Consider the following 10690-nt stretch of genomic DNA (forward strand, 5'->3'; position numbering starts at 1 on the left):
TGATTGCTAAGCAAATATGCACACAAAAAGGAAACTGTAACAGTAGCCTATGTCTAGTATAGAAACATGGATTTGTAATTTTAAAATGTATAATATGTATAGACCCTGGCTAGTGTAGCTCAATGGATTGAGCAGAGGCCTGCGAACCACACAATCGCAGTTCGATTCCCAGTCAGGGCACATGCCTGGGTTGCAGGCCAGTTCCCAGCAGGGGACTCACAAGAGGCAACTATACATTGATACTTCCTCTCTCCTTTCCTTCCCCTCTAAAGACAAATGAATAAAATATTAAAAAATAAAAATGTATAATATATATATCTATAGAGATATAAATATATACAGATATATAGATATAGACACATATATCCCTTTATTAAATAGAATGACCAATCTTTAGCACCTCCTCAATGAGATAGATGGCTTGCTCAGAACATTATATTGTTAATCTACAAACTTCTACTTGGCCAATAATATTGTCATTGATAGAATGGTTTCATTACATTTCCTGTCTTTGGTGAAATTAAATAATCCTGAAACTTCTCAAAGAAAATGAGTAGCTTGAGATAATGTACTACTTTCCAAATTAACTGCACTTCTATAAACTGGGGGCACAAAATTGAGGAGGAAGGTTTATCTGAGCCTGGGAAATCCATCTGTAGCATTTCTGTCAGCAGTGTAGGGTTCAACACCAAACCCTGATCCACCACATTTTAAAATGAATTTGGATTCAGTTAAAATCTGCTGAAGAAAACATCTTCTGGGGTGAACGCCTTTGCCTGATGACAGCTGGTCTTCAGTTCTGGAGGCGTGGCATTACCACAGAGCTACTGTTTTCCTGACAGAATTGTTGGGAATTGGATTTGCATTTCTGTGAACAACAAACATCATTGACACTCAATTTTTTGTTTATAGTTATTTGCATGCATTCAAAATACACTCAGTGCAGCTTCCTGCCTTAGCATGGGCATGAAGGACTGAAAGAGGGAAGCAAACTTCCAAAGAGCCTCTAAGTAGTAAGTTATGAAACAGTTGGGACTGGGTAGAAAAAGTTCAGACAGTGTTTGCCCTAAGAAAAACTCTGAAATAAGAATTTGTCTTTAGCTCACTCTGGGCCTTTTTTCCCCAGGACTTTCTCTTTTTTCTTCAGAAAGTGACACATCTTGCCTAGAGCCAGCCCAAGAGGTTCTGCACACCAGCTCAGTCCTCTGAGACTGCACTCCAGGTTCTGAGCCTCAAATTAATTTTATGAAAATCAATGCATTCTGCCCATTTGCTTCTTATTTAAAGGAATTTAGAATGGAATCAGCTAAAATATTCCTTAATTTAATCAGCTTAAATTATTATTAACTGATTATAGTTAATCCCCACCCTCCCCCAGCTAATAGGGGATGCTTAGAAGTTGGAAAACTAATTCAATTAATTCCGCAGCTATTCATGGAATATCCAGTACTTGCCCTGCACTGGATAGGTTTCTGCAATACTGTAGTAAATGATGAGCCCCTATCTTCTATAAAAAATCTCCCAGTCTTGATCAAAAAAAGGAACATGAATGGAAACAAGTGATGGTAGTGTGGATGCTAATGGGATTCAGAGAAAAGATTAACCTAGGTGATAAAGATGCATAGAGAGGCAGGTCTGAGCTAGGTCGTATGGAGTACGTGTCAAACATCAGTGAGAGAAGGAAAATATTCGAAGCCTCAGGGAGGGTATGCAGAGCCAGGGTTCACCACACATCTCGTTTTTATGGAATGGACCTGAATATGACTGCTTGTTATGACATTTAGTAGCCTTCTTTCTCACCCTGAAAAGTGTCCCAATGTTACCACAGATTATATCCCTTTCTATGAGCAAGACTCATCAGTAGAAGGTTGATGATACCAGGACAACTAAAGACAACTTGAGGATTCGTGGAACTTAAGGTTGGATTGGTGAGGTTTAGCCAGGCGCCTCCATTTAGATATGATGTGGCAGGAAAGAAGAAAACAGTTATTTACTGGTGTTTGGGAAAGACATAACAAAAGTGATATTGAAAGATTAATCTGGTACAAAAAACAATGACGATTTATATGTACACATTCCTCTTAATTACTTAAATTTTGCCTACTTAATAAAAAAAGAGAGCAGTCTATGAAGCCTTCAGAAGAGAACATCGATTTTGGAGTTAGAACTGAGTGTGCATCTTTGTTCAAGTCATTGTCTGTTCTTATGTCTTTAACCACACATAATCTTGATGAGTTTTTAAAAATATTTTAAATTTATTTTTTAGAGCAAGGGGATAGGAGGGAGAAAGACATGGACAGAAACATCAAAGTGTGGTTGCCTCTTGAGCGCCTCCTACTTGGGGACTTGGTCTGCAACACAGACATGTGCGCTGATTGGGAATCAAACCTGCAACCCTTTGGTTTGCAGGTTGGCGCTCAATCCGCTGAACCACACCAGTCAGGGCAAGACTTTTAAATAAGGTATTACTATGAGATAGAAAATAAATATAAGGAAAGCATAGTGCATTGCCTGCAAATGACACAATTACTGTTTTTAGTAACAATTTTACAGTTTACAAAATGTTTTTTGTACTTTTGAAGTCTTAGAGTCACAAAGGTTAAGAAGGCTTCTATTGTGAAATCCATCTATAAAGCACTGATGGCCCAAATCAGAAGAAAAAAGATCAATCTCTGTAATTTTTTAAAAATAAAATGTGAAAGTTGAAAAGGAAAAGAAATACACATGGCTAATAATGACAGCATCAATCAAAATAAAATAACCATAAATATATGGAGTAATGAGGAACTAATATTAAGCTATCAGACTTGTAGAGCCTACACAGTATAGCAATGTTGGGAGAAATGACAACTATCACATAAACTTCAGGGAAATGCAATTCAACAGTAATTATCAATATTTAATATGTTCAGATCACTTGGCATATCAATCTCACTTTCCAAAATCTTTTTATGATGGTGTTTACATTATTAAATAACTATTCCAACACTATTAGAGAGGAAAATCATCTAAATCTTAATCTCTAAGACATTGTTTAAATAAATATGTTTTTTCAAACAACAGATCACTGAACAGTTCTTATAATGAATAAGATAAAATATTAAAAATTTAATATGAAAAATATTTATATTATCAAGGGGAAATATGCTAGTGTGAGGGTATCCTATACTTTATGAACTCATAAGTATTAAAGCATCATCTTATTTGTATATAGTTGAGTTAATGAAGAATATAGCTGAAATTATGTGTATGAAACAATTAACTTGCTAATTTGGAGAAGTGATTAGGGAAGACGGAATGAGGTATTACATATTTCCCTCTCTATCTAGGAACTTTTTTCTTTAAACATTTCACAGACAGTATTAACATTTGGCTCTGCATTTAGATACTGTTTTTCTTTTAAACAATATGCCATCAGCAATTTTATTATCACAATAATCTTAAAATAGATTTCCTTTTAAACAGTAAACAAATATTTCTATATTTTTATTAACTAAATAATAAGAGCTTAATATTATTTTACATTACTTTTTTGTTTAATTTTATACTTTTTGGTTATGTTTTCTTTACTATCTACATTTTCTCTCCAGATCTCCTAGTCCTGTTAATATTTTATTTAAAAAATACAAGCCCTGGATGGTGTGGTTCAGTGGATTGAGCACCAACCTGTGAACCAGAGGATTGCCAGTACAATTTCCAGTCAGGGCACATGCCTGTGTTGCAGGCCAGATCCCCAATAAGGAGTGTGCAAGGGGCAACCACATTGATATTTCTCACCCTCTCTTTCTCACCCTCTTCCCCTCTGTCGGAAATAAATAAAGAAAATCTTTTAAAAAATAAAATAAAAATAAAAACCACATATTTGTGAAGAGAAAAGATTCTACATCATCACATAAAAATTTTTAAAGATTGCCATCTTCCTAACTTTTAATGATTTCTATATGGATATTATACATATTGAGATAATAGATGAGACAGCATTATTAGTAGCCTCAGAAGATGTTTAATTTTGTTTTATTTATACTGAAATTCCTACTTAGTTACAACAAGGTTCATTTAGGTTCTTGGCCCCTGGGTCTGTGTTTATTTTCATACTTCGGCTTATACAACTCCTGAAGTTATGGTTGTTATGCAATAAAGTAACAGTGCCCTAATGATACCCCAGTGCATTGAAATGGTTAATTAACTTTCATAGGGAAACAATACACTCAGGAAATACTTTTACATAGTTTAATTACAAGTAAGGCAGCAAAAGTTTACAAAGAGCTTTGAACTCTCCTGGTGAAGTAGTGAAGTCACTTAGAATAGCCAGGTGTTTTTGTTTAGCGTTCTTTTACTGTTTTGCTAGCGAATCGGGAGAGAGAGAGACCCATGACTTCTCGCCAACATGCAAAGCAGCTTTCACTTTCTCAAATAATTTCGTACTTGAAACTGAGGCAATGCTTTTTTGCTAGTGCACTCGAGACCATAGATATATCCACATATAGGTACATGTATGTGTGTATATATATATACACATATACATATATGGAAAGCTTCTAAAACTTCTGATTCTAATTATCATACTTGAGAATACTAATGTCTTCTCACTAAACAATAGCACTGAAGAAGGAATCAATTTGCAATTTCAGTATTAATTTACATATTTTTTAAAACCACTAGTTATACAAATCATATGTGAAAAATTACTGTCTGCGTTCAAGGGTTTTATTAAAATTCAGAGCAATTGTAAAAAGCAGATTCTTTAGAAAAGGTCTTTCTATGAATAATCCATTAGTTTATACATAGGCAGAATCAATTTCCTACTTTAAATTTCAGTGTTTTCTGTACAATTTATTATCTTAAACAATTTTTACTAGTGATTATTTGTATGTAAAAATGTTCATATGAGAGAGTAGGCACTGTTATGTGACATTCTTTCTATGAGGCATTTACATGTGTTGGCACTAAAAGTTGTTTCACAGGTATCAAGTTATTTAATGTAAGATAGGAAGCCTGTGGCCAACTCTGCAGCAAAAAGTTGGAATTCCTAAATTCAAATTCACTAGCAAAATGCAGAATTTTTTGAGGTAGGAAGGATTGCCAGAGGTATGTTAAACAAATAGAACATAAATAAAGAGCCCTGGCTGGTGTGGCTCAGTGGATTGGGCACCAGCCTGTGAACCAAAGGGTCGCAGGTTCCGTTCCGGGTCAGGGCACATACCCGGATTGCAGTCCAGGTCCCCAGTGAGGGGTGTGTGAGAGGCAATCACACATTGATCTTTCTCCCTCTCTTTATCTCTCCCCTCCCCTCTCTCTAAAAATAAATAAAATCTTAACATAAAATTAAAAAAAAAACATAAATAAAGAAATCAATATAATGGACCAAGTCACTAAGAACATTAATTATTACGGCAGAATCATTTCAATGGTTTGTCATTTATTGAACTAATTTGGGGTACCCATAATGGGAAATTTTGGAAAGCTTGCTTTTCTACTCATCTTCACAAAATTTGACATAAAAATATAATTCATAAGTCTGTTTTCTCTGGGAATGCCAAGGGTAGAACAAAAGCAGGTGGCCTCGTTTATAGATACTTCAACATCGAGCAACAGAGGGTTTGTAATTACTTCAGAAACGTAAATAATGGTCAAATACTAGTTAATAGTGCAAATATCTTACTCTATTGAACCTCTACCTTTTATTTATGTTTAAAGAAGTTTTATTTGTGATATTATAAAATGAAGACAGAAAATACATTCATCAAATGGCCTACCTATGTTTGGAATGTGTTTACCCTTAGGCACTATAAGAAAAATAAGTATGCAATCAGAGTAACCCTGAGCTTTTCTCAATATTCCTTATAGCCATGACAAGATGGTGTGTGCCAATGTTGACATGTACGTTAGATAAGATTCTTCACAAAAAATTAATATTTCAAGTGAATAATGTACAAGATCGATTGAAAGGTAATTCTGTCTACAAGATGCATGTAGCTTCCCCTTTGCATCTGTGTGTGGGCAGAGTAGTTCATTGAGACGTTAATTCTGACAGTTCTTTGTAGAATCATTTTTCCTCACTCCCAATAGATGGACTACATACATTCTTGCTTTGGGGGAAATTAAAGACAAAACCCTTTCTGACTGCTTAAAAATTGAATTTCCTTGCTCCTGGCAAGGATTATCCTGGGATAAGAGAGAAAGGATTAACTGAGACCAGTAGGGCCACAGAGGTAAGGAGGCAGGCTTTAAGGTCAGAAACACTGCTTTACTTTGAAGCTCATGAAACTTACCCACTGGGCCCGTCAAGTGCAGGGAAGTCTTCCAAAGTCCTGAGCCTGATTTCTGAATCATCCACCCCCCCCCCCCCCCCCGTTAAACTTTCTATCACTGTTATAACAATGATACAGCAAAGTTTTTAGTGATTTAGTACTGATACTTGTATCCCGGTAACCACCACCCAGATTGAGAAAGTACATGTATTTTCTTTTCTTTTCTTCTTTTCTTTTCTCAAAGCAATGTTTTCAAACTGTACAAGTTCATGTACCAATTCCACTTGGATTCTTATCTGTTCTGGCCATTAAACATGAAAAGTGATAGGATCTGCAAGAATGCTAGGGAGCAGGAGGGTTCCCACCATGTGACAAGATTGTTCACAGAATTCCTGAAAGTAGTCAAGTCCGGACTGCTCAACCTTCAGATAGGCCTGGATGGTCTTTTCCAGGAATAATCATTAGGAAGAAAATTCAGAGGGGATTCCCTGAATCAACACATATAATTATACTGCTACATAAGATATTAGAATATTAGTGAAATTTATGTAATGGGAGGCAGACTTTTTAATAGAATAACATTAATTTTACTGCCAACCCAATAAGATGAAGGCTATGAGTTAAATTCTAGATTTTGGTTCAGTTAAAGAAAATTAAGGACTGACTCCTCCCCCCGCCCCCCGCTTCCAATCTGATTTGATGAAGGTAAATCTGTATACGTTAGAATGGTTAGATGTGATAAAGTAACATCATGAGCAGCAACATTCTAAATCCTAAAAGATTAACACAACGAAAACGTGTTTCTCATCTATGAGGCTCCAACTGGCCACCGTGATCTGCCATCATTTGACAGAGGATCTCAGCCTGGCAGAAACAGGCCTTTGAGGTGTTGTCTCTACTCAGGGTAGGAGAGGAAGAAGTGTCGGCAAAAGTCCAGGAGCCCCAGAAGTGACATATGTCACATACTTGCCCCCAATTCAAAAACAAGCAGTGCAACCCTGCCATGTGTTTGGACGAATAGCACTAATCACTACCACACAACTTATTGCAGACACACGAACTACAGCCCTTCAGTTTTCCTCAAAGAATTATTTGAATGTTAATGCAGAAAATGTGTGTTACCTTTCTATTCAATTCAGAATAGTCTCAATGAACATACTAATCTCTTTTGTGTACCATTTAGCAGGGCTTCCATTTCTCCTGCCTGCCAACGAATAAGGTAATAATTGTTTTTCAATTTCCTAAAGATTATTTGTCACCGTAGACATATTATCAGGTTTTAGAACAGTATGCCAAGGCGATCTGAGTATATATTTTATTTCTTTTATTGTCTCTTGCAAATATAAAAGCTCTATTCCTTTAGATGCTGATTTTAATGAAGTGCTTTATAAGAGTTTTTGGTGATTTATGCTTTATTTTGAATTCTGTTTTTATTAGAAACAGGCCAGCAGCTTCTAGTGTTGGAATTGGAATTTGGTTCACTGAGAGTAAAATAACAACCATTTATCATAAACTTTCAGTCCATTCTTGTTCTCTTCATTATTTGAATGTGGATAAGGTCCATAAAAATGAAAAGTAGCTTTCACACTTCGGAATAGACATTCCACTTAAAGCTTGAGAGCTAGTGGAGTGTAGTATTTAAATATACACATTCAGAAGACAGGCTGCCTGTGTTTGAACCCCAGCCTTGCCAACGTGTGACTTGGGGAAAGTTGCAGACATACTCTGTAATTCAATTTTATCATCTGGAGATGATAATAGTAATTACCGCCATAGATTTCACTGTCAATGAATACATTGGAAATGAGTGAATGCTTATAAAATATTGAAAGTGCTTGCTACATAGTAAGCTCTATCTGAAGTTTTACTTACTATTTTTATTATTGTTGTTGTTATCGCTGTCATTATTTCAAATGGGGAAGAACCCTAAATGACTTTTCGCCAGTCAAATGGTTTCATCGTGTTATATAAAGTAAATGGAATTGGCATAAATGATCTTCAAATGTAATGTGACTTCACATATTGTCACACTCTTCAACTGATAATTTCTGAAAAAAAAGACACAGGAAAAGTCAAGTATTTTTGTATACATTTATATAGCTCATAAATGTGTTGTGTAAGTACTAAGAAAGTCCATTGCAAAATCAGAGTTCTCAACACAATATAACTTTAACCTTGTTATTGATAGATAAGGTTCAAAAGAGGTGTCTGGTAAAAAGGAAGGTTTATAAAGTAAAAGTCAGCTGAGTTAAGGCTGCAGTGGCAATGGAGAACACAGATATTTTATTCTTACCAGTATAACCAGACTACTACATGTATTTCAGGGCTGTCTGACTACAGTATTTCTAACACAATCTCTTCATTGCTAAACAAAGTATTTTCACTGCCCTGTTACATACAAACACATTTCCTGGTCAAAATAATTTATATTAAATTGTTTTCTTGATCAAAATATTTTACATTAGACTGGTCTCTATTTTGCATCTGTTTTTCTAATACACGTTTCTCTTTGATGCCAGTTGACTAAAGACTTGATTTCCTCATTGTGTTTTCAGATGCTGGCTCTTCTGAAAACTGTTCTTTCTGTTGTACAGCTGATTTTTTTTCCCCCACAGATCTGGGTATGTTGAGAAACAGAATCCTCATCTTTGAGTACTCTCCAAATTGTAGGAAATATGGTTTCTGCACCTGAGACCAGAGACTTGTTTTTTTCCGGAAAATTTATCTCAATGAAATGTATTTTGCATTGCACATCCAGAATATGTCTCAACTCATTCATCAAGGTATGGAACTAAGGATGGATGAAATAGAAGAAGAGAAATAATAATGATGAATTATTATTGAAATGGTAATAATAATGAATAATGAACTTTATTGAAACATGCTCATTTGAGATGATTATGAAAGTTGGCCAAATCAAGAAGGCCTTTTCAAATGCAGGTGTAGAACTGGAGAAGAAGGGCTAGATTAGAAATAAAGATTTAAATATTATTATGAATTTGGTGGTTGGAACCAGTAGATGAAACCATTGAGGAAGAGTTTTCATAAAATAGTTTAAGGAAGATGGCCTAAGATTAAAATTAATTAGGCCTTGCAGAGGGCGCCACCGCTGCCTTGGACCTTCTGGCGTTCAGCCATGGTCAACCCCACTGTCTTCTTCAACGTCGCTGCCGATGGCGAGGATTTGAGCTACATCTCCTTCGTGCTGTTGCAGACAAAGTTCCAAAGACAGCAGAAAACTTTTGTGCTCTGAGCACTGGGGAGAAAAGATTTGGTTATAAAGTCTCCTGCTTTCATAGAATTATTCCAGGATTTGTGGGCCAGGATGGTGACTTCACAAATCACAATAGCACAGGCGGCAAGCCCATCTACAGGGAGAAATTTGATGATGAGAATTTCTTCCTGAAGCACACAGGTCCTGGTGTCTTGTCCCTGTCATATGTTGGACCCAACACAAATGGTTCCCAGTTTTTCATCTTCACCGCCAAGACCAAAGGGCTGGACCGCAAACTGGACCGTCTTCATCCTGGTGAAAGACGGCATGGATGTTGTGACGGCCATGGAGCGCTAGAGGTCCATGAGGCCAATGACAAGACCAACAAGAAGATCACCATTACTGACTGTGGACAACTGTAATAAAGTTTCCTTGTGTTTTATCCTCAACACCAAACCATTCCTTCTGTAGCTCAAGAGAGCACCCTTAACCCCTATCTGCTTGGAATGTTCTGTAATCTTCCTGCTCTCACCACAGTTCATTGGGGTCCATGTTTTTGACACCTCTTCCAAGTCTAGTTTTCAGAGTTAAGTTTATGATTACAAAATAAAAACTGAACAAAAAATAAAAATAAATAAATAAAATGCAATAGTAGACTGAGTTTCCGACACAGTGGAACTAGCAGGAGAGAATGCCATTTTGGAACTGAAGAAAGGAGCACATGAACAAAGAAGATGACTAAACAGAAGGTGGTCAACAGTGCCAAATGCTGGAGACAAGCTCAGTGAGACAAGGTGTGAGAGGTTGTCACTCGCCAATCAACCAGTGCATTAATGGTAACGTGAGGCAGAGAAGTTTCAGCGGAGTATTGGTGATAGAAATCAAACTAAACTGGGCTAAGGAGTGAAAATGAGGGAAGGAAAGAAAGGCAGTAAGTGAAATGATTATGTTAACTAAGTTGGCTAGGAAGACGAAGAGAGAATAAAAAAGACAGAATAATAGAAATCGGGGGGAAATTGCCAAAGTATGTATGACACAGACAATAATTTCTCTCTTGCAGGCTTATATTTTGAGTTTAATGAAATAATGTTGATAAAGTACTAGCAAAATGCCTGCCTATGATGAAGGTTCAATAAATTATATTCTTTGTTACTTTTATTAATAACGATAACTATTTTTATATACTTAGTTAATACTAATGTAGTTTAAATCATGCTAAACCAAA

General features: G+C 36.0%; 1 pseudogene; it reads left to right on the forward strand.

Moving 5' to 3' along the window:
- Window positions 1-9387: 9387 nt before the first annotated feature.
- Window positions 9388-9887, forward strand: LOC118995307 (peptidyl-prolyl cis-trans isomerase A-like; annotated as a pseudogene).
- The last annotated feature ends 803 nt before the right edge of the window (window positions 9888-10690 follow it).

Source organism: Sturnira hondurensis, unplaced genomic scaffold (genome assembly GCF_014824575.4).
Source record: "Sturnira hondurensis isolate 20B ecotype Veracruz unplaced genomic scaffold, ASM1482457v3 Scaffold0010128, whole genome shotgun sequence".
Lineage (NCBI taxonomy): Eukaryota > Metazoa > Chordata > Mammalia > Chiroptera > Phyllostomidae > Sturnira > Sturnira hondurensis.